Raw genomic sequence first — 23,723 nt, 5'->3', positions numbered from 1 at the left:
TTGTAGAAATTAAAAATTAAGAAACTTCAACAATCATATTTTGAAATCAGAAACATACATTCAGAAATCAGTCTCGTCACCTTTGAAACCTTATTGAAGACTACACGAAACTCAAGAAACACTGCAGCAGAACAAAATATTCCAAATTATTTAAATCAAGGTTTCTTTAAGCAAGTATAGTTTTAAAAAGTGCATGGTTGAGCAGTTTTTTTTCTTCCAAGTCCTTATCGTGATTTTTTAGCAATTTTATCACACGTGTCAAACCACGTAGTATTCGGTTTTTAAGAAAATTAAATTATGAAATTTCTTAAATCACAAGAGCTTAACAAGTACTGATAAACTCCTTTAAAAGAAAATCTTAAGTTAAGTATCAGAAATTTTAAAAGTTATACCTTCGTGTTTTCTTAATGAAATTGAATCCTAGACACTTTAAGAACATTGATAGATCTAAAAACAGCACATTTTAACCTTCAATTCAGGAGGGCTGTAAGTAGCATCTTAAAACATAAACAATGGCAAGTGCAGTGAATGACAAGGCAATTCAATCTGTAATAATCAGCCTAAAATTTGCCTAAAATAAAACTTGACAAACAAATGATGGGTTTAAGTTACCTGCTGGGCACCTGCACGAAATTAATTTATGTTGAAACTTTGCTTAAAAGAATTTCCAACTCTAAAAACTTCTTGAATGACGAGCAAAAATTAAACTACATTATCAATGAAAGCTACATTAAAATATTAGCAAAACTAAACTTGAGAACATACATCATCAGTTTTTAGTCCACAGCGGATAAATTTCCGAATGTATTCATTCTAATGTCAAAAGCAACAACGCAATTAAGTCTAAGTAAAAAGCTACTATAGTTCTTCATCCTGACTCTTTGATCAATTTCTCACAACGAAGAAAAAAGGTGTAAGCAGAGCACAAATTAAACATCTACCCCTGAATAAGTTATTCTAATGATTAGATTTTCACTAACTGGGAGACGATGATTTAAACGGGGGACCTCAATTATGACAAATACTGAAGAGCTAAACAATAGAGTTGAGGTCACTCTTTTGAACCATTGAACATCAGCACTCTGAAATTCCGATCATTGGAACACGAGTTACTTAAAAAGGTGATATCATCGCACAATACTGCTTCGATATTTCAGAAATAGATTTCAAATAAGATACGAAAGCTAATTTTGGAGTCCTGTCAACATGAAAACCATTTTAATTTTAGAAACTAAATTCTCGAAGTTTACTTATATTGGAAAATTTCAATACACATATTAATCTAAACTTAGAAAAATGCAAAAAAGACCAAAAACTAAATTTAAACACATTTATTTAGTAGATCTCAAATATTACAAAAACAAACGAAGATTAAATCATGTATTTTATAAAAATCTCATATAAATTACAACACCATATCGAAAAATTTAATACAATTAGCTTTAAATTGGACTTTAAATAAACTATAAAAAGAAACACATATTTACTACCACAACTTGTCAACATAATCAAAATAAGAGTCTAGATTGTTCTAGTTTCATACATGTGTAAACTTTAAAAGCACTTTGTCAATTTTCGTCATATTTCAATATGTTACAGTAAATACTCTTTTTTTTAAAAATAATTCTCTATTTTTTTGCATTACATTCTTTTAACAAGAATTAGATATAGTCAGTATGACAACAATATACAAAATTGATTACATCGTAAAGAGGTTGAACAAACGCTAAACAAAAGACATTTCTGGGTTTATTACTAGTCTCTAAATTTCTAAAGTTTTCAGAATTATATATAACTTTAGATCACGTAAATTCTAATATGTAACGATAAACACTTAAAGCTTTCATATTTTCTTGCCTTCCTGGAGGACTTTTATTAAACTAACCCGCATTTGCGTTACATGGAGAGGAAAACCAGGAAAACCTCCCACGGTTAGCTCGACGGTATGCTCACACTCCGTCTATCACTGAGAAATTGAGCCGACTCATTGGGAGGTAAGTGTTACTTAGTCTTATTCACAGCAGGACTCTGTTTTATTTGGACGTAGACAGCATATAATCTAGAGAGCATTCAGTGAGTGCTGGACTTTCAATTGCTCATTAAAAAAGAGCGTCGAGGAACAAGGAGAAAAATCAAAGTTCATCGTCTCACCAACTAGGCTAGCAAAACAATTGACAAGTTCTTTGCGCTGGAAACGTTTTTCCATCCATCAAATCATTTGATTCTTCCTTGAAACTTTTCATCCTATGTTGTAGCCATGGCACCTCAAAACTTGCACATCTGCCGCAAATCAAGAATACAGACAATCCTGAAAAATACAGAAGACAAAAACAGCACCTAGGCACTAAACAAGGGATAAATTAAACAATCCAGTAAATTCGAAAAAAACAAGTATTTGAAATATAGTACTGGAAAACCAGAACAATCACATGCCTTAATGCCATTCGTCAACAACAACAACAGTATGTTCTTGAACAATAAAGAGTATACTTGCTGTAATACGTTTATACTTTCATACCACAGTATATCAATACCAATTCAATGTTACACATTAAAGATTAGAGTTCGTACAGTTACAAATGTTCAAACATTTTTTTTTTACATTTCGTATATTAAAAACTGCCAAATATACTGTAACTGTAAAGATAAATATTTTATTTTCAAAATTTATTTAATGTTAAAGGTTTGAATTTTATACCTGATTCAGGTGCTTTCGATGTTAACAGTATTCAAGATAGATAAAACACATTTTATTGTAAAGCGAGAAAAACTGATAACTGATTATTCAAATTGTTTAGATCATTTTAAAAAAAGGTGCTGAAATAAATTCGTAAAATCTACTAAAATTAAAGCTGATACAGAGAGTATTGGGAAGTACATTTAGTTAAAAGCTAGAAAATTTGTAACACTTTGATTAATATCATTACAAGTAAATTACTTCTAGCATATTAAACCAAAATTAGTAATATATTTCTACAGTGTTTTCCTACCTTTAGTAATGTTAAAATGAAGATTAGGTTATGCGTGTCTTACTTAATTTCTTTTTCTCACAGAACTGAACGATTTTTATGACTGAAGGACTATAGGTTAATGGTTATGGGTTAACATTAAAAATTAAATTTTACAAATTAGTAATATGCTAACAAAAATTTCACACATTTTGGTCAAATAAAAGGGACTTTTAAAGGCTCAGATAAAGTAATAAGAGCAATTTATGGGAATTTGAAGCAAACTAAAATTTTTCATTCAAACAAATAATTGAACCTCTCAGCGAAAATTAAGAGCTTTAGTTTAACGTGAATAGTTAGTAAAAGTTTGTTCAGTACTGCAAACCTCAGTACAGTGTACACATTTTAATTTAAGCCTACTCCTTTTTACAGTTCTAATCTGCTTCAAGATTTTGAATGCTAAGGACTATTGGCCAAATCGGCAACTGTCTCCAGAAAATTTTGTGCAGTAGAATATAGTTCTACAGAGCATGTACAGCTCATTGTATGTTTTTCATTGTACCATTTATATAGATTGCACCTAGAATTATCAAAACAATTCACAAAAAAAGCCATTATATTGTCAAGCAATTTTAACATTGCCCAGATTTCTGAACCTTATGTGAGCGCAGGTGAATAAAATTTCCCAATGTTTGACCCAAGCATTTCATTCTAATATTAAGCTAAATTTTCAAGTCAACTTTTGGTATCCAAAATTGTTAATTGTAATTAAAGTTTAATTGACTTTTAACGACACCAATTAAAATGCTCAAAACTGTCCCATTTTATTCCTTAACAAATCTTAACCCGAATTTATCTATCTGGAAAATATCGTAAAAATTAAAATTTGTGAATTCAATATGAACGTCTGTACTAAGTTACAATGCTAGTAAAGCGCTGGGTCGTTTTTCAGGGCACGGACCTGCAACCTTTAGATACAGTCCAGGCCCTTACTCTAGACCACCTCCGCCTTTAAATGTCAATTTAACTAGAGCGAGAAAAATGTAGTAGCTAATTTAACAGTTAGATTTCGCTGTAAGAGCAAGGGTACTTCAGAGAGTTCAGGTCACGGATATGTGAGCTATCATCACAATCCAGGACCACCCTCCCAGTTCTTATGGAACCCCGGCTCTTACGGCATCGTAGTCTGAAAAACGGAAAAGTTCCGAAACGGCTAACAAGTGTGAAGCTCGAAGAGGAGAGTGCTAAACGGCCGTTCTGCCCCAATTCGGATTTCACACTTGTTCAGACCAGTTCGTTAAAATTTTTAGTTTCAGAATACGTTTCTCTATTACAATGGCAACATATTTGCCACAATTCAGGATTTCTTTTCTTAAATATCCAACGAAAGCGTATGAGTGAAATTTCCTTGCAGACGTTCATAATGCTAAACATCCTCAATGATTAAAAGATAAATTTTGTCCTTTTCACGTCGTTATTAATGATCCTTTCCGTTATTTAATAAACAGATCTAGGCAGAATCTTAATCTATTTACTGCCAATGTGATTAATAAGATTTTTTTCAATGAAAAAAAATAGCGATAAAACGAGGCGTTGTTTCGAATAGTTGTCTTAATGAATTTAGAAGTTCTATATGATAAAAATGAGTAGAAAGAAGCAAATTTAAATATAAAAAAGACCTGCGCTTACACGCGACTCAGAAACCTGAGCTTTGTCATGATCCCATGAAAAAAGAATAGCCGTCTTAGAGAGAAAAGTTTTGAGAAGGATTTTGTGAGCTCTGTGAATAAACGGTAACTGGGAAACTGAGTTGTACAGGGGAGCAAAAATTGGAGGAAGAACCGCATTAAAGTAAACTAAAGCAAATTTGCTGACCTATCCTTCCTACTATCCAGACTCGCATTTTAAACAAACTAGAACCTGGGGCAGATCCAGATTGACTGCATTAATGGAGGTTCTGAAAAAGTAAAAGTTAACATATGGGACATCGTGGCTAGGAAGAGGGTAGTATAAAATAAATGATTCTTAGTGTCCACACTCTGAAAGGACTGCTGAGTCATGAAATAATGAATGTTGCCGAATTTCATTTATGTCCTCTTTCGAAGAGAAGACTAAATTCCAAACTATAAAATTGAATAAATGAAACTTCTAAGTGTATATTAGTGATTATTCAGAAATCAGTCAGTAAAGTGAGCTTAATCGTATTTTAAGAACAATTATACTATACGTAGCTCAAAACTTCAGAAGTAAAATAACATAACTTTGCAATAAAACAATGTTAATTAAATCGCTCAGTTCATGGAGAATAGAAATAACCTTTAGATCTAGACTATTCGGTTATAGTTTTCATACATAACAAATAAAAGCATTCTAGATTTATTTTAATCGACGAATCAAATAGTTATATTTATATGAATTTTGAAAGATAGTAAAATAGGCAAGTTTATCGTTACTAGTAGCTTCAGGAAGGAGAATGCTAAATTACATTTAAAAATGAAGTTAGAAATGGGTAATAGTTTCTTTTGACACTTTCATACTTATTAGAAAAATAATGAATCTGTTAATATTTGCCTGCCAAGTGGTACAGTTAACCAAGTTAACAAAAAATTCCAAGAAAAAGTTATGGAAAAGTTACTTTTTCAAGTTTTTTAGTTTTGTTGTAACGTATCTAAAAGTGATTGGTTCAGAACAGGATATCTGCAAGTGACGTAGTGTTGGTATCTCTAGTCTGATTGGTTGTTAAAACGTGGCTTTGTTTACGTTAGTAACAGTTCTTTCCATTCTATTTAGAGTAAGCCAAGCCTGACAAGTATCAATTCTCTTAACTGTTACTTTCTATAATCCTTCACAAAAGTTCTTTCACCCCTATATTTCTTACTTAACACAAAAACAGGCAAGAAGCCATGTAGAGCATATTTTATGTATCAATATTTAAAAGGTATGTGAAAAATAGATCACTTGTTGCAATAAAATAAGTCATAAGTCACTTGTTGCAATAAAATAAGTTGCAATAAAATAACTCAAAACAAGGGATAAATTAAACAATCCAGTAAATTCGAAAAAACAAGCATTTGAAATACAGTTTGAAATACAGTACTGGAAAACAAGAACAATAACATGCCTTAATGCCATACGTCAACAACAACAACAGTATGTTCTTGAACAATAAGAGTATACTTGCTGTAATACGTTTATACTTTCTTACTTTTTATATTATACTTTATATGCAAAAATTTGCATCCCCTATAAGCAGCTTATACTCATATGCATTTAAAAAGAGGAAAATTAAATAAGACTAACGTAACGCAACAACTTGTTATAACCACTGGAAATAGAAGAAGAATTATTTTAAGCAAATTAAGTATAGATATGAAAAACATGTTTATTAAATACTTAAAATTTAATAAAATTTTAAATTTCTTTCATTATTTAAAAATTTTTGAATAAAGTTTATTTTAAAATTGAATGACGCATTTAAAGTTTTTTTTTTCAGAATATACCATTTTAAAAAATTAAATCATTTTGGAAAGAGGTTTTCTCCAATGGATCCAAAGTGAAGTTGACCCCTTTTCAAAATAATTAAATTCTGAAATAGCCCTATAAAATTAGTTTCAAGACTTCATAAAAATAAGAATGCGAACATTTCTTTTATTAATACAAATTTATCCGTATCAAATAGTCGCTAATTTATGTACTTCTACAAATGATCAATTCGGGTTAACTTTTTCCTAGTAAAAAAATTCACTCATTTGTTTTTTAAATTTTTCCTAATTTTGCAATTTCTTACAAAGCAAACGCTAAACTTTAAAACATCAATCGTAAGTCTGCTCTCAGTTACCGAAGACTTTTACTGTTCCAGTCTTCAGTTCTTACAGCAATAAAAATTATTGCTATTCTTTAATTTAAATATATTATTCCTATACATATTGTCCATATTAAATATATTGTCCATATATTGTGCATCAAAATGTAAAGGTATGTGAAAAATAGATCACTTGTTACAATAAAATACATAAGCAAATAATAAATCTGAGTATTGTAATTAAAGTTCAATGTGCTCACCTACAAAACTAGCAAAACAATTGGCAAGTTCCTAGTGCTGGAAGCGTTTTCCATCCATTCAGTCGTTTCCCCTTCAAATCATTTGAGTCTTCCTCAAAACTTTTCATCCTATGTTGTAGCCATGGCACCTCAAAACTTGCACATCTGCCGCAAATCAAGAATGCAGACACTCCTGAAAAATACAAAAGACAAACACAGTATCTAGGCACAAAACAAGGGATAAATTAAACAATCCATTAAATTCGAAAAAAGAAGTATTTGAAAACAAATATTATTTGAAATACAGTACTGGAAAACAAGAACAATCACATCCCCTCTGCCTTAATGGCATACGTCAAGAACAACAACAGTATGTTCTTGAGCATTAAAAGTATACTTGCTGTAATAAGTTTATACTTTAATATCCCAGTAGATCAAAAAAATTCAATGTTAATTTAGAGTTAGACATTATAGATTAGAATTCGTACAGTTACAAATGTTCATTCATTTTTTACTCTTCATACATTAAAAGCTTCCAAAAAATACATACATATTGGTGTAAAGATTTATTTGGACTTTAAAGCGTCTAAACTATAGTCAAAAGCGTCGAGTCGTAATAGTTTAAAGCTTTACTAAAGAAAGCATATGAGTAACTGTAGAGATAAATATTTTATTTTCAAAATTTATTGAATGTTAAAAGTTTAAATTTTATACCAGATTCAGGTGCTTTCGATATTTACAGTATTCAAGATAAATGAAACATAATTTATTGTAAAGCGAGAAAAATGCTATGCTGGAATTTTTTATTCTAAATTTCTACATTGTGACTCACATTTGAATGCTTGTCAAATACAGAAGAGCTTTTCAGTTAAATATTCATTGCTGAGTGAAACGAATAGGAAAAAATAATAAATTGATATTTAATGAAAATTGATTATTCAAATTGTTTAAGATCATTTTGAAAAAGGTGCTGAAATAATTTCTTAAAATCTACCAAAATTAAAGCTGATACAGACTATAAGGAAGTACATTTAGTTAAAAGCTAGAAAATTTGTATCACTTTGATTAATATCAATACAAGCAAATTGATTTTAGCATATTAAACATGTAAGTCATTTCAAAATTAGTAATATATTTCTACAGTATTTTTCGATCTTAACATTAGTAAAAATAAAAATTAGGTTATGCGTGTCTTGCTTTCTTTTTCTCACAGAACTGAACGATTTTTATGACTAAAGTTTAATGGTTATGGGTTAACATTAAAAATTAAAATTTATAAATTAGTCATATACTAACAAAAATTTCACACATTTTGGTCAAATAAAAGGGGCTTTTAAAGACTCAGATAAAGTAATAAGAACAATTTATGGGGATTTGAAGCAAACTAAAATTTCTCATTCAAACAAATAATTAAATTTCTCAGCGAAAATTAAGAGCTTTGGTTTCACGTGAATAGTCAGTTAAATTTTACTCTACAGCGCTTTGCGAAAAATTATTTAAGAATCTTTCATTTAGAATCTACTTTTATGCCAGGGGAAAAGATTCTTATAAGCACTGAAATTCAGTGTACCCATCTTGATATAAGCCTGTTTCTTATTACAGTTCTAATCGGCTTCAAGATTTTGAATGCTAAGGACTATTCGCCCAATCGGCAAATTTCTCCTGAAAATTTTATGCAGTAGAATATAGTTCTATACAGCATGTACAGCTCATTGTATGTTTTTCATTGTACCATTGATATACATTAAACTTAGAAATATCAAAACAATTCACAAAAATAGCCATTATATTGTCAAGCAATTTTAACACTGCCCAGGTTTCTGAACCTTATGTGAACGCAGGCGAATAAAATTTCCCAATATTTGTCCCAATCTTTTTATTCTAATATTAAGCTACATTTTCAAATTAAATTTTGGTATCAGAAATTGTCAATTGTTATTTGTATTTAAAGGACTTTGAACGACCCCAGTTAAAATGTTCAAAAATGTCCCATTTTATTCCTTAACAAATTTTACTTCGAATTTATCTACCTGGAAAATACCGTAAAAGTTGAAATTTGTGAATTCAATATGAACGTCTGTACTAAGTTACAATGCTAGTAAAGTGCTGGGAGCTTTTCAGGGCACGGACCTGCAACCTTTAGTTACAGTCCAGGCCCTTACTCTAGACCACCTCAGCCTTTAAATGTTAATTTAACTAGAGCGTGAAAAATGTAGCTAATTTAACCACTAGATTTCGCTGTAAGAGCAAGGGTACCTCAGAGAGTTCAGGTCACGGATATGTGACCTAGCATCACAATCCAGGACCCCCCAGTTCTTATGGAACCCCGGCCCTTACGGAACCGTAGTCTGAAAAACGGAAAAGTTCCCAAACGGCTAACAAGTGTGAAGCTCGAAGAGGAGAGTGCTAAACGGCCGTTCTGCTCCAATTCGGATTTCACACTTGTTCAGTACAGAAGAGAAATTTTTAGTTTCAGAATACGTTTCTATAATACAATGACTATATTTTTTCCAAAAGTACCTTTTCTTAAATATCCAACGAAAGCTTATGAATAAAATTCCCTTGCAGACGTTCATAGTGGTAAACATCATCTATGATTAAAAGATAAATTTTGCACTTTTCGCGTCATCATTAATGATCCTTTCCGTTATTTAATAAACAGATCTAGGCAGAATCTTAATCTATTTACTGCCAATGTGATTAATAAGATTTTTTTCAGTGAAAAAAATAGCGATAAAACGAGGCGTTGTTTCGAATAGTTGTCTTAATGAATTTAGAAGTTCTATATGATAAAAATGAGTAAAAAGAAGCAAATTTAAATATAAAAAAGACCTGCGCTTACACGCGACTCAGAAACCTGAGCTTTGTCATGATCCCATGAAAAAAGAATAGCCGTCTTAGAGAGAAAAATTTTGAGAAGGATTTTGTGAGCTCTGTGAATAAACGGTAACTGGGAAACTGAGTTGTACAGGGGAGCAAAAATTGGAGGAAGAGCCGCATTAAAGTAAACTAAAGCAAATTTGCTGACCTATCCTTCCTACTATCCAGACTCGCATTTTAAGCAAACTAGAACCTGGGGCAGATCCAGATTGACTGCATTAATGGAGGTTCTGAAAAAGTAAAAGTTAACATATGGGACATCGTGGCTAGGAAGAGGGTAGTATAAAATGAAAGATTCTAAATGTCCACACTCTGAAAGGACTACTGAGTCATGAAATAATGAATTTTGCCGAATTTCACTTATGTCCTCTTTCGAAGAGAAGACTAAATTCCAAACTATAAAATTGAATAAATGAAACTTCTAAGTGTATATTAGTGGTTATTCAGAAATCAGTCAGTAAAGTGAGCTTAATCGTATTTTAAGAACAATTATACTATACGTAGCTCAAAACTTCAGAAGTAAAATAACATAACTTTGCAATAAAACAATGTTAATTAAATCGCTCAGTTCATGGAGAATAGAAATAACCTTTAGATCTAGACTATTCGATTATAGTTTTCATACATAGCAAATAAAAGCATTCTAGACTTATTTTAATCGACGAATCAAATAGTTATATTCGTATGAATTTTGAAAGATAGTAAAATAGGCAAGTTTATCGTTACTAGTAGCTTCAGGAAGGAGGATGCTAAATTACATTTAAAAATGAAGTTAGAAATGGGTAATAGTTTCTTTTGACACTTTCATACTTATTAGAAAAATAATGAATCTGTTAATATTTGCCTGCCAAGTGGTACAGTTAACCAAGTTAACAAAAAATTCCAAGAAAAAGTTATGGAAAAGTTACTTTTTCAAGTTTTTTAGTTTTGTTGTAACGTATCTAAAACTGATTGGTTCAGAACAGGATATCTGCAAGTGACGTAGTGTTGGTATCTCTAGTCTGATTGGTTGTTAAAACGTGGCTTTGTTTACGTTAGTAACAGTTTTTTCCATTCTATTTAGAGTAAGCCAAGCCTGACAAGTATCAATTCTCTTAACTGTTACTTTCTATAATCCTTCACAAAAGTTCTTTCACCCCTATATTTCTTACTTAACACAAAAACAGGCAAGAAGCCATGTAGAGCATATTTTATGTATCAATATTTAAAAGGTATGTGAAAAATAGATCACTTGTTGCAATAAAATAAGTAAACAAATAAATCTGAGTATTGTAATTAAAGTTCAATGTGCTCACCTACAAAGCTAGCAAAACAATTGGCAAGTTCCTAGTGCTGGAAGCATTTTCCGTCTATTCAGTCATTTCCCCATAAAATTGATTCTCCCTTGATTTGATTCTTCCTTGAAACTTTTCATCCAATGTTGTAGCCATGGCACCTCAAAACTTGCACATCTGCCGCAAATCAAGAATACAGACAATCCTGAAAAATACAAAAGACAAAAGCAGTACCTAGGCTCAAAACAAGGGATAAATTAAACAATCCAGTAAATTCGAAAAAACAAACATTTGAAATACAGTTTGAAATACAGTACTGGAAAACAAGAACAATAACATGCCTTAATGCCATACGTCAACAACAACAACAGTATGTTCTTGAACAATAAGAGTATACTTGCTGTAATACGTTTATACTTTCTTACTTTTTATATTATACTTTATATGCAAAAATTTGCATCCCCTATAAGCAGCTTATACTCATATGCATTTAAAAAGAGGAAAATTAAATAAGACTAACGTAACGCAACAACTTGTTATAACCACTGGAAATAGAAGAATTATTTTAAGCAAATTAAGTATAGATATGAAAAACATGTTTATTAAATACTTAAAATTTAATAAAATTTTAAATTTCTTTCATTATTTAAAAATTTTTGAATAAAGTTTATTTTAAAATTGAATGACGCATTTAAAGTTTTTTTTTTCAGAATATACAATTTCAAAAATTAAATCATTTTGGAAAGAGGTTTTCTCCAATGGATCCAAAGTGAAGTTGACCCCTTTTCAAAATAATTAAATTCTGAAATAGCCCTATAAAATTAGTTTCAAGACTTCATAAAAATAAGAATGCGAACATTTCTTTTATTAATACAAATTTATCCGTATCAAATAGTCGCTAATTTATGTAATTCTACAAATGATCAATTCGGGTTAACTTTTTCCCAGTAAAAAAATTCACGCATTTGTTTTTTAAATTTTTCCTAATTTTGCAATTTCTTACAAAGCAAACGCCAAACTTTAAAACATCGATCGTAAGTCTGCTCTCAGTTATCGAAGACTTTTACTGTTACAGTCCTCAGTTCTCACAGCAATAAAAATTATTGCTATTTTTTAATTTAAATATGTTATTCCTATACATATTTAATTATTAAATATATTGTCCATATATTGTGCATCAAAATTTAAAGGTATGTGAAAAATAGATAACTTGTTACAATAAAATACATAAGCAAATAATAAATCTGAGTATTGTAATTAAAGTTCAACGTGCTCACCTACAAAACTAGCAAAACAATTGGCAAGTTCCTAGTGCTGCTAGCATTTTCCATCCATTCAGTCGTTTCCCCTTCAAATCATTTGAGTCTTCCTCAAAACTTTTCATCCTATGTTGTAGCCATGGCACCTCAAAACTTGCACATCTGCCGCAAATCAAGAATACAGACACTCCTGAAAAATACAAAAGACAAACACAGTACCTAGGCACAAAACAAGGGATAAATTAAACAATCCATTAAATTCGAAAAAAGAAGTATTTGAAAACAAATATTATTTGAAATACAGTACTGGAAAACAAGAACAATCACATCCCCTCTGCCTTAATGGCATACGTCAAGAACAACAACATTATGTTCTTGAGCATTAAAAGTATACTTGCTGTAATAAGTTTATACTTTAATATCCCAGTAGATCAAAAAAATTCAATGTTAATTTAGAGTTAGACATTATAGATTAGAATTCGTACAGTTACAAATGTTCATTCATTTTTTACTCTTCATACATTAAAAGCTTCCAAAAAATACATACATATTGGTGTAAAGATTTATTTGGACTTTAAAGCGTCTAAACTATAGTCAAAAGCGTCGAGTCGTAATAGTTTAAAGCTTTACTAAAGAAAGCATATGAGTAACTGTAGAGATAAATATTTTATTTTCAAAATTTATTGAATGCTAAAAGTTTAAATTTTATACCAGATTCAGGTGCTTTCGATATTTACAGTATTCAAGATAAATGAAACATAATTTATTGTAAAGCGAGAAAAATGCTATGCTGGAATTTTTTATTCTAAATTTCTACATTGTGACTCACATTTGAATGCTTGTCAAATACAGAAGAGCTTTTCAGTTAAATATTCATTGCTGAGTGAAACGAATAGAAAAAAATAATAAATTGATATTTAATGAAAATTGATTATTCAAATTGTTTAAGATCATTTTGAAAAAGGTGCTGAAATAATTTCTTAAAATCTACCAAAATTAAAGCTGATACAGACTATAAGGAAGTACATTTAGTTAAAAGCTAGAAAATTTGTATCACTTTGATTAATATCAATACAAGCAAATTGATTTTAGCATATTAAACATGTAAGTCATTTCAAAATTAGTAATATATTTCTACAGTATTTTTCGATCTTAACATTAGTAAAAATAAAAATTAGGTTATGCGTGTCTTGCTTTCTTTTTCTCACAGAACTGAACGATTTTGATGACTAAAGTTTAATGGTTATGGGTTAACATTAAAAATTAAAATTTATAAATTAGTCATATACTAACAAAAATTTCACACATTTTGGTCAAATAAAAGGGGCTTTTAAAGACTCAGATAAAGTAATAAGAACAATTTATGGGGATTTGAAGCAAACTAAAATTTCTCATTCAAACAAATAATTAAATTTCTCAGCGAAAATTAAGAGCTTTGGTTTCACGTGAATAGTCAGTTAAATTTTACTCTACAGCGCTTTGCGAAAAATTATTTAAGAATCTTTCATTTAGAATCTACTTTTATGCCAGGGGAAAAGATTCTTATAAGCACTGAAATTCAGTGTACCCATCTTGATATAAGCCTGTTTCTTATTACAGTTCTAATCGGCTTCAAGATTTTGAATGCTAAGGACTATTCGCCCAATCGGCAAATTTCTCCTGAAAATTTTATGCAGTAGAATATAGTTCTATACAGCATGTACAGCTCATTGTATGTTTTTCATTGTACCATTGATATACATTAAACTTAGAAATATCAAAACAATTCACAAAAATAGCCATTATATTGTCAAGCAATTTTAACACTGCCCAGGTTTCTGAACCTTATGTGAACGCAGGCGAATAAAATTTCCCAATATTTGTCCCAATCTTTTTATTCTAATATTAAGCTACATTTTCAAATTAAATTTTGGTATCAGAAATTGTCAATTGTTATTTGTATTTAAAGGACTTTGAACGACCCCAGTTAAAATGTTCAAAAATGTCCCATTTTATTCCTTAACAAATTTTACTTCGAATTTATCTACCTGGAAAATACCGTAAAAGTTGAAATTTGTGAATTCAATATGAACGTCTGTACTAAGTTACAATGCTAGTAAAGTGCTGGGAGCTTTTCAGGGCACGGACCTGCAACCTTTAGTTACAGTCCAGGCCCTTACTCTAGACCACCTCAGCCTTTAAATGTTAATTTAACTAGAGCGTGAAAAATGTAGCTAATTTAACCACTAGATTTCGCTGTAAGAGCAAGGGTACCTCAGAGAGTTCAGGTCACGGATATGTGACCTAGCATCACAATCCAGGACCCCCCCAATTCTTACGGAACCCCGGGCCTTACGGCACCGTAGTCTGAAAAACGGAAAAGTTCCTAAACGGCTAACAAGTGTGAAGCTCGAAAAGGAGAGTGCTAGACGGCCGTTCTGCCCCAATTCGGATTTCACACTTGTTCAGTACAGAAGAGAAATTTTTAGTTTCAGAATACGTTTCTATAATACAATGACTATATTTTTTCCAAAAGTACCTTTTCTTAAATATCCAACGAAAGCTTATGAATAAAATTCCCTTGCAGACGTTCATAGTGGTAAACATCATCTATGATTAAAAGATAAATTTTGCACTTTTCGCGTCATCATTAATGATCCTTTCCGTTATTTAATAAACAGATCTAGGCAGAATCTTAATCTATTTACTGCCAATGTGATTAATAAGATTTTTTTCAGTGAAAAAAATAGCGATAAAACGAGGCGTTGTTTCGAATAGTTGTCTTAATGAATTTAGAAGTTCTATATGATAAAAATGAGTAAAAAGAAGCAAATTTAAATATAAAAAAGACCTGCGCTTACACGCGACTCAGAAACCTGAGCTTTGTCATGATCCCATGAAAAAAGAATAGCCGTCTTAGAGAGAAAAATTTTGAGAAGGATTTTGTGAGCTCTGTGAATAAACGGTAACTGGGAAACTGAGTTGTACAGGGGAGCAAAAATTGGAGGAAGAGCCGCATTAAAGTAAACTAAAGCAAATTTGCTGACCTATCCTTCCTACTATCCAGACTCGCATTTTAAGCAAACTAGAACCTGGGGCAGATCCAGATTGACTGCATTAATGGAGGTTCTGAAAAAGTAAAAGTTAACATATGGGACATCGTGGCTAGGAAGAGGGTAGTATAAAATGAAAGATTCTAAATGTCCACACTCTGAAAGGACTACTGAGTCATGAAATAATGAATTTTTCCGAATTTCACTTATGTCCTCTTTCGAAGAGAAGACTAAATTCCAAACTATAAAATTGAATAAATGAAACTTCTAAGTGTATATTAGTGGTTATTCAGAAATCAGTCAGTAAAGTGAGCTTAATCGTATTTTAAGAACAATTATACTATACGTAGCTCAAAACTTCAGAAGTAAAATAACATAACTTTGCAATAAAACAATGTTAATTAAATCGCTCAGTTCATGGAGAATAGAAATAACCTTTAGATCTAGACTATTCGATTATAGTTTTCATACATAGCAAATAAAAGCATTCTAGACTTATTTTAATCGACGAATCAAATAGTTATATTCGTATGAATTTTGATAGATAGTAAAATAGGCAAGTTTATCGTTACTAGTAGCTTCAGGAAGGAGGATGCTAAATTACATTTAAAAATGAAGTTAGAAATGGGTAATAGTTTCTTTTGACACTTTCATACTTATTAGAAAAATAATGAATCTGTTAATATTTGCCTGCCAAGTGGTACAGTTAACCAAGTTAACAAAAAATTCCAAGAAAAAGTTATGGATTTACTTTTTCAAGTTTTTTAGTTTTTTCGTAACGTATCAAAAACTGATTGGTTCAGAACAGGATATCTGCAAGTGACGCAGTGTTGGTATCTCTAGTCTGATTGGTTGTTAAAACTTGGCTTTGTTTACGTTAGTAACAGTTCTTTCCATTCTATTTAGAGTAAGTCAAGCCTGACAAGTATCAATTCTCTTAACTGATACTTTCTATAATAATTCACAAAAGTTCTTTCACCCCTATATTTCTTACTTAACACAAAGACAGGCACGAAGCTATGTATAACATATTATGCAGCAATATTTAAAAGGTATGTGAAAAATAGATCACTTGTTACAATAAAATACGTAAACAAATAAATCTGAGTATTGTAATTAAAGTTCAATGTGCTCACCTACAAAGCTAGCAAAACAATTGGCAAGTTCCTAGTGCTGGAAGCATTTTCCGTCTATTCAGTCGTTTCCCCATAAAATTGATTCTTCCTTGATTTGATTCTTCCTTGAAACTTTTCATCCAATGTTGTAGCCATGGCACCTCAAAACTTGCACATCTGCCGCAAATCAAGAATATAGACAATCCTGAAAAATACAAAAGACAAAAACAGTACCTAGGCACAAAACAAAAAGGATAAATTAAACAATCCAGTAAATTCGAAAAAAGAAGTATATGAAAACAATTAGAAATACAGTACTGGAAAACAAGAACAATCACATGCCTTAATGGCATACGTCAACAACAACAACAACAACAGTATGTTCTTGAACAATAAGAGTATACTTGCTGTAATACGTTTATACTTTCATACCACAGTATATCAATACCAATTCAATGTTACACATTAAAGATTAGAGTTCGTACAGTTACAAATGTTCAAACATTTTTTTTTACATTTCATATATTAAAAGCTGCCAAATATACTGTAACTGTAAAGATAAATATTTTATTTTCAAAATTTATTTAATGTTAAAGGTTTGAATTTTATACCTGATTCAGGTGCTTTCGATGTTAACAGTATTCAAGATAGATAAAACACATTTTATTGTAAAGCGAGAAAAACAGATAACTGATTATTCAAATTGTCTAGATCATTTTAAAAAAAGGTGCTGAAATAATTTCGTAAAATCTACTAAAATTAAAGCTGATACAGAGTATTAGGAAGTACATTTAGTTAAAAGCTAGAAAATTTGTAACACTTTGATTAATATCATTACAAGCAAATTGCTTCTAGCATATTAAACATGTAAGTAATTTTAAAATTAGTAATATATTTCTACAGTGTTTTCCTACCTTTACTAATGTTAAAATGAAGATTAGGTTATGCGTGTCTTACTTAATTTCTTTTTCTCACAGAACTGAACGATTTTTATGACTGAAGGACTATAGGTTAATGGTTAGGGGTTAACATTAAAAATTAAATTTTACAAATTAGTCATATGCTAACAAAAATTTCACACATTTTGGTCAAATAAAAGGGGCTTTTAAAGACTCAGATAAAGTAATAAGAACAATTTATGGAGATTTGGAAGCAAACTAAAATTTTTCATTCAAACAAATAACTAAACTTCTCAACGAAAATTAAGAGCTTTGGTTTCACGTGAATAGTCAGTAAAATTTTTCTCAACAGCTCTTTGTGGAAAACTTATTTAAGAATCTTTCATTTAGAATCTACTTTTTTGCCAGGAGAAAAGATTCTTATAAGCACTTTGAAATCCAGTGTACCCATCTTGATATAAGCCTGCTTCTTATTACAGTCCTAATCGGCTTCAAGATTTTGAATGCTAAGGACTATTAGCCAAATCGGCAACTGTCTCCAGAAAATTTTATGCAGTAGAATTTAGTTCTATACTGCATGTACAGCTCATTGTATGTTTTTCCTTGTACCATTGATATACATTAAACTTAGAAATATCAAAACAATTCCCAAAAATGGCTATAATATTGTCAAGCAATTTTAACACTGCACAGGTTTCTGAACCTTACGTGAATGCAGGTGAATAAAATTTCCCAATATTTGGCACTTGTTACAATAAAATGCATAAGCAAATGATATATCTAAGTATTATCAATCAAGTGCAATGTGCGATACAGCGCTGTATTCAATTAAGCTGACGTTGCTTAACATTTTTACTTATATGGAAAATATAGCTAAACTTTGAAACGCCATTTTGCTTATAGACGATATGATGGCGCTGTCATCACATGAGTGGGAATGTTTGATCTTTTCGAAGTGCAAGTACCGAATTATAAAATCGCCCCACTGTTTTGCAACTTTATAATCAAGTTCAGAAAAAAAAACTATTTCACCATTTACGAATATTGAAATTGTTTTATAACTTCATCATAGATGACTAGTTGCACGTGTTGACAGGTTAATAACACAGAAATACAAAAATGTTCAAATTCCTTTAAGGCATAACCCTTAACTAATACTTCACAAAGATCAGAAGCAAACTGCTTCAGATCTTTGATCTAATCTAATCTCTAAGAGAGAGAGAGAGAGAGAGAGATCTAAGAGCTAATCTGAATAGTTTTGCTATTCCAAGAGATTAAAGTAATAAAATGTTTTGAATAGCTATTCCATCACTTGGACATATGTATAGTTTTCTCAAAGAAAATTTTTAGAGAAATACCTCATGACATACATTTTTAACCATTTAAAAATATTTTTAGTGTATTACAAAAAGCTACAGTGAAACACTAAAAATGTTCCTTTACCACTGCTTTTGATCTAAAGTAGATCACACCAGCTAGTCAGTTCAGTAACAGAGATTCATAATAGCTCTATGATACACAAAATCAATAAACTTAACTGTACTGTACAATTTAAACATTTGTGAATACATAATCACAATTCCTAAAATGAAAAGTTTTATAAAGCGTACAAAATAGTACACATTAAAAAATTAGAATTTTACTTAACAGGATAGCAGCTAACAGATATTATACAAATAAATACAATTGACTGGTTTGAAAATTGATATTATACCTATTAAGCAACTAAAATTACATTTTTAAAGAAATAAATTTGTTTTCGTAGAAGTTTCGCAGCATAGAAAAAAACAGATCATACTCTATTGCAAATAATAGACAGGAAATATTTTTAATATTCCAAAATTTGTTTTCAGTAGCAAAAATTCAGATGTTATATAAAGTGGTGCTAAAGCGGCCCATGCAATCAAGCTCATTAATAGCTCACTAAGTTTTTTTATTTTTTAAAGGAGACATTTAATAGCTTCTAAACCAAGATTTTAGGCAATTAAAACTTTTCAATCTAAACCACAGTATATTTTCTTTCTGTATCGGAGAACAAAGAAAGATGCATGCGCTACTGAAAAAAACCAATAAGGAATAAAATTTGCAAGCTCAAACATTCATTTACATTTAACTGATTTAATTTCATTAAATTACTGATAGGAGGCAAGTGATTGTTCATTTCAATGGGTATAAATATAGTCATTGAATGGCAGATCCACTTTCGGATTTACGGCTACTATTGTTCAGCTCCATTGACTTTTCACTTCAAACCCAATCCAGAAGACAAGGGAACATCTGGATCAAGTATTGGGAGAAATTTGCCTTCCTGCAGGACTTTCATGGAAGTAACCTGCATTTGAGTTACACGGAGAGGAAGACCACTAAATCCTTCCATGGTTAGCCTTACGGAAGGAGAACTAACCCATGATCCGTCTATCCCTGAAGATATGTTACGTCAGTCCTGGGTCGGCGCAAACTGGGTGCGGATCTCGAAGCAGCCAGCTATCGTTGGGATCGAACCCGGGTCATCTCATTAGGAGGCGACCGTACTATCCCCTAAGCCACCAAGGCTCTGGTTATAAATTGTCAAAAATGAAGCAGAGTTAATCTTAGTGCGCTTACCCCAAAATTATCCTGTAAAAATGATAAAAATTAAATACAGCAGAATTCTAGATCTGGCGTTCGCCGGTGAGCCTCCCTGAACTTTAATTGCGGACGAACAAAATTATTTTCATTAGTTTATTTAGATTCGAAGATATTATTAAACCGAATTAAGTTTTTGGAAAATTTAAGGTACGAGTTTCCAGATGCTCACTTAGAAAGCTTTTATTTAAGGAGGGGTCAGATTTTTTTAAGACACAGAGCTCCAGTTGAAATTTGAACACTATAGGTGTTCGCAATGTAGTCAAAGCTAAAAATGGACGATAATTCACTGACAAAAACTGACAATTTTGATTATAGTAGTCCTTTTGAAACTTTTGTCATCCAGCGAGATGTGATGTAGTTAATTCCTGTAGAAACTTAGTAAAAATGCAAATTAAAGATTATCTTAAATTTAAGATTAAAGATTAGGACGATTCATATTAGATAAAGAAACTTAATTGCGTCGTCATCTGTTATGGAACTATAGATATCAGTGCTTTAACCGAATTAAAATTGTGATTTTTAAGATTCCAGTGTCCTAAAAGCCAGCGTAATGTAAAATTGCTGCGAGTGATTGACATTCCTGTAATAATTTCTTCTATTTTAAAGATTTTGAATGTTCAAAGTTTGTCTTAAGAAATGTTTTAGGAACCAGTTTGAGAGAAGGTTGCAATTATTTTCGTGAACTTTGAATAGAATTTAAAGCTTCTACATTTTGACTAGCAAGAAAACATTGATTATTTTAAACACTTTGTTGCATCTTCGATATTGTTTGTGCGAACAATAGTATCTAGGGAAAATAATTTCTGATTTAATGTTTACAATGCCCACTTGAAGATTTGAAACAAATACAAAAAATGAAAAGTTTATAGTAAAAAGAGGTAATAAGAATTTAATATCTTTCAGCAATGCTTATGTTGGTAATTTTAGTTTAATTCAGTTGGAACAGTTATGTTTCTTTACAATAATTATTCTACGTTCCATACGTTTCGTTACAATGAATTTTATTCAAACGTTATAAAATTATTAAATTTAGTTACAAGTTTCAAACCTAAATATGCAATTAAATATTTACGTATTAATATGTCGCAATTTTTCACAAAGGATTTAATTGTAAAAACATAATATTCGATTCTCTAAGCGAGTCACGGCAAGCTTTTGATAAATACGACTTTAGCAGCTTTTTTTGATGTATCCTATGCAACAAACAATTCCCAGGCAGGGGTACCAACCTGAAGAGGGTATTCCCTGTGCGTCCAATGCCCAATCCTACAGACCCACTGAAGACTGTCCAGACTAGCTCAAAGGGAATGAATTAGTAGACACACAATATAAAAGTTAAAAGTTGTTGAATTAAGACTATATCAAGGAAAGTTGTAAACTCATTAAAGTGACTTATTAATGAAGGAAAGTAATTAAGCTTGATATTAGTTAGATTAAGCTTATTAATGAAGGAAAGTAATTAAACTTGATATTAGTCATTTGAGCTAGTGCTGGAACTGAAATTAAGGCACCACTGATTTTGTTGAGATTAGAACTAGAGTTCCACAGTCTTTCAAGTCCCCCAACCAGTATAGAAATTTAACAAAAAAAATTTTTTTTAAAGAGCATTGTTAAGAAACTGGGAGGTCGGAAAAAATACGAGACGTAGTTTCGTTTTTCGCTGGGAAATACGAAGACTTAGAAAACTGGCCCACTCCCTATAGAAAGGGCCAACATTCATTGGTTAATTCTTTCAGCTCTTACTTGGAGATTTGGAGGTGGTCACTGCATTAAAAATATTTCAGTCCCTAACTTATCATCCGGTTGCTGCCCCTGGTGACCGCGGCTTTCTAGTTTTAGGTAAAGTTTAAAGAAATTGATTTTATTGATTAATTTTGGGCCAATACTGAAGAGCTATTGTTCAAAATTGCTGTAATGGTTAATCTAGTTTGTTAATCCTGCTGTAGCATCCATCAGAGTTTCAGAACACGAAAGGCTAACGGTATTGGGGACAAAACAAAAAGTTACTATCGATTAGTTGGCCACAGATTTTTTCACCCATATCAATAACCCTACAGCCAACTGCGTGGCTCCTCGTCTATTTTCTAGTGGCTAATCAAATGAATCTATGGTGCGCGTGTGTAGTGGATCAGTCATATCGGCTTTGTAATGGCGAATCAGTTTACATTTGATTGCGAGATGTGCATGTTCAATGTGTTACGTTACAAAAGATGAAGTCAATACGCATCAGTTATTCCAATTTCTAATTAAAAGTTGACTAGAATTTAATTTTACACAGAGCCGAAGCATTTATTTACAAAATTAACGCATATTTGATTAATATTACAAGTCTATCCTGCAGTAAAAATTTAATTTTCTTGAAATTGAAGTACATAGGTTCATAAACTTCAATCAGTATAGCTGAATGTCCGTGAAGAACAAATTATCCTAGACAAGCTTAATATTATCTGAAAAGTACTATCTCTGTTAAAGTACTATTTCTTAAAATAAAAATTTTGCAATTAAAATTTAAAATTTCTACTTTTGAAATATATTCCTACTGTTCATTGTGTATATTGTCTAAGGGAAAATTTTTAAAACTTCTGAAATATAAGTACATTATTCAAATATAAATATTTTGAACATTTAAAACTGAATAAAAGCCCTCAATTTCGATTAAACAAACCTTTGATACTCTTTTTAAACAAATTACAGTACTTTAAAATTTAATAGACTTTAAAATAGTGTCGATATCTAAATGTAACGCTCTGAACACTATGAACGTTCAAGTTGCACAAAAACACTTAAAGCACTAGGGTCTTTTTCAGGGCACGCACTTGCGAACAAGTCACAGTCCAGGACCTTACTCTAGACCACTCCAGCCCTTTAAAAATGTTATTAATTTAAATATGTTATTTATAGAATTCTTAGCTAATTTGAAGAAAACACATGTTAATCTGTAAGAGCTAGATTTCTTCAGAGACTTCAGGTCACGAACATGCGACCTAACGTCGCAGTCCAGGTCCACCCAGTCTAAAAGTAACTCTAGCCCTTACTGCCTTATTCTACATCGACGTGAAATACGAAAATTTTCAGAAAGATTGGACGAGTTCGAAAAGGGAGCAGAACGGCCGTCTACCGCTACCAGTTCGGGCACGCCCAACCATTCTGGAACTTTCAATTTCACGCCTGTACCTTTAATTGTCGAGATACTCTTATTCCTAAAATTGTTTTTGGAGAATTTCTTTATAACTGATGAAAGCGTGCCGCTGAACGCTCATAGTGTATCATGTCTTTTTGGAAATTTCGCTTTCTTGCTTCGGCTATACTTTTCAGCGGGAAATTTAAATATATAGCCGTGGGAATAGTATATTTGCCGAAACAATGGTAACGGAGAGTAGAACTGATTGCGTTACCTTAGAGGCCAGTTTCGGTTATAAAGAATACAGAAGGCTTTTATTTCTCGAAACATTTTAAAATTTAAGGTTTAATTAGATGCGACAAACAGACTGCAGCTAAATTTTATATTAAAATTCCGAATTTAAGTGAATTTGTTCTGCATAAAAGTTGCACTTATAAAGCTGGTAAAACATTAGAAATATTTATCTTATATCGAAGCTAATTCTGATTTCAGAATTTAGAAAAAAACCTTTAAAAGAACTATTGTC

At 31.1% G+C, this 23,723-nt stretch overlaps 1 long non-coding RNA gene across 1 annotated transcript; it reads right to left on the bottom strand.

The window, feature by feature from the left end:
- Positions 1-1,316: 1,316 nt before the first annotated feature.
- LOC147806691 (uncharacterized) lies at positions 1,317-18,194 on the bottom strand. The gene is made up of 3 exons (XR_015428513.1): positions 12,421-18,194; positions 7,011-11,348; positions 1,317-2,308 (listed from the first exon to the last, which is right to left on the bottom strand). It is a non-coding gene; the product is annotated as an uncharacterized LOC147806691 (long non-coding RNA).
- Between the last annotated feature and the right edge of the window lie 5,529 nt (positions 18,195-23,723).

Source organism: Parasteatoda tepidariorum, chromosome 8 (genome assembly GCF_982258835.1).
Source record: "Parasteatoda tepidariorum strain Cologne lab strain chromosome 8, Ptep-v5.0, whole genome shotgun sequence".
In the NCBI taxonomy this organism is placed as follows: domain Eukaryota; kingdom Metazoa; phylum Arthropoda; class Arachnida; order Araneae; family Theridiidae; genus Parasteatoda; species Parasteatoda tepidariorum.
The sequence above is the reverse complement of the archived record's forward strand: the minus strand, read 5'-3'. Positions and strand labels throughout refer to the sequence as shown.